Source organism: Penaeus monodon, chromosome 23, assembly GCF_015228065.2.
Source record: "Penaeus monodon isolate SGIC_2016 chromosome 23, NSTDA_Pmon_1, whole genome shotgun sequence".
Classification (NCBI taxonomy): Eukaryota; Metazoa; Arthropoda; class Malacostraca; order Decapoda; family Penaeidae; genus Penaeus; species Penaeus monodon.
The window spans coordinates 17,458,644-17,460,045 of NC_051408.1; positions in this window are offsets into that span (position 1 = coordinate 17,458,644).

Sequence of the window (1,402 nt, forward strand, 5' to 3'; positions counted from 1 at the left end):
TGTATGCACCGTTTACATAATGCAATGAACATATATTAATATTTGTCTGCATGAACTATGTATGGTTACCAAAATGGGAATTCTGTGTTTGCAAAGCGAGCTGGATATCAAAGACTCATTAAAGATAGGTGTTCCTTCACCATCATTAGGCCAAATTTCTCTTTGTTCTTATTTCATATAACTATCTGGTGCTTCACACCATCTACTGACAAAATAAACTTCACAGTTTAATGCCACACACTAGCATTTTTGTCATTGGATGAGAGTGTTTAGGGAAAGTAAAAGTTACATTCGTGTTTAAAATCAATGCCTTTATTTGGCTAACACTTCACAGTACAAGCATGTGGCATATTGGACCTCGGAAACGCCCAAATACCAACCCCTATATTAAGACAAAAGGAAAATATAATAATCATCTGTGATAGGAAGACAAGTTGCAATATGGCACTTGTGAGGTTCTTTATGCCATGTCCACATCTCGAGTGTAGTCGATTAAAAGGTCGATTCCCCATACCATGATACCTGTTTCGTTTTATTTGTGTCCCGTGAAATCTCGAAAGAAAAAAAGCTTGTTATTACGGCTGGTTTTTAATTTCGCTTAGGATGTAACATACTAAGATATTTGAATAATAATACTTGTTTGGAATATGAAAGGGGAATGAAGTGAAACGAAGATTCCAGAAAATCAGACGGCTTAGCATATTCTTAGGAAATGAACGTAGCATGTGTTTGGTGTGATTCAGTGTGACCCAATGTGTTTTAAATACGATAATGTACCTGTATCTTTTTCGTCTGTGTGTTTTCGAAATGGAGTAACAGGTTTAAGAACAAGCTGAAGACAAGCAAAGGAAAACGTGAAACATACGTGAAAGAAAGAATGAGAACAACAGAAATGAAGCATGATAATATAATGTAGATTTGAGTGGTCGAGAGTACAATGCTTTTATATGTCATCCATATAATATATATATAGAGAGAGAGAGATTGGGAAAATAAACTGACAGACAAGAATATAGAAACATGGTATACGACAGATTTGTAACTATACACTGTGTTTATATAGTTAACAATTGCTGTTTATTTATTTCTTGGTATTTTCAAAAGCCGGTAGAGGGCAGTGGCGTCGTAGAGAGAGACATTAGTCTTAGCTGAAAACTTCGTCGTGAGCAAAGTGTCAGTAAGAGAGGGGGGGGGGGGCGGTAGAAAGATTGATTAGAATTATTACGAGATGAAAGGAAGAATGTGACTGAGATAAAGGAGAACTGAAGTGCGCGAGGAAAAGATTATAATACTAGTAATAATCACGTGACACGGTCTCTCTCGACCACTTTTCCTAAAAGATGTTAATATCGCGGCTAAGAAATGGCTTCCCTTAAAGAGATCTTACCGCGATGTTAACAAG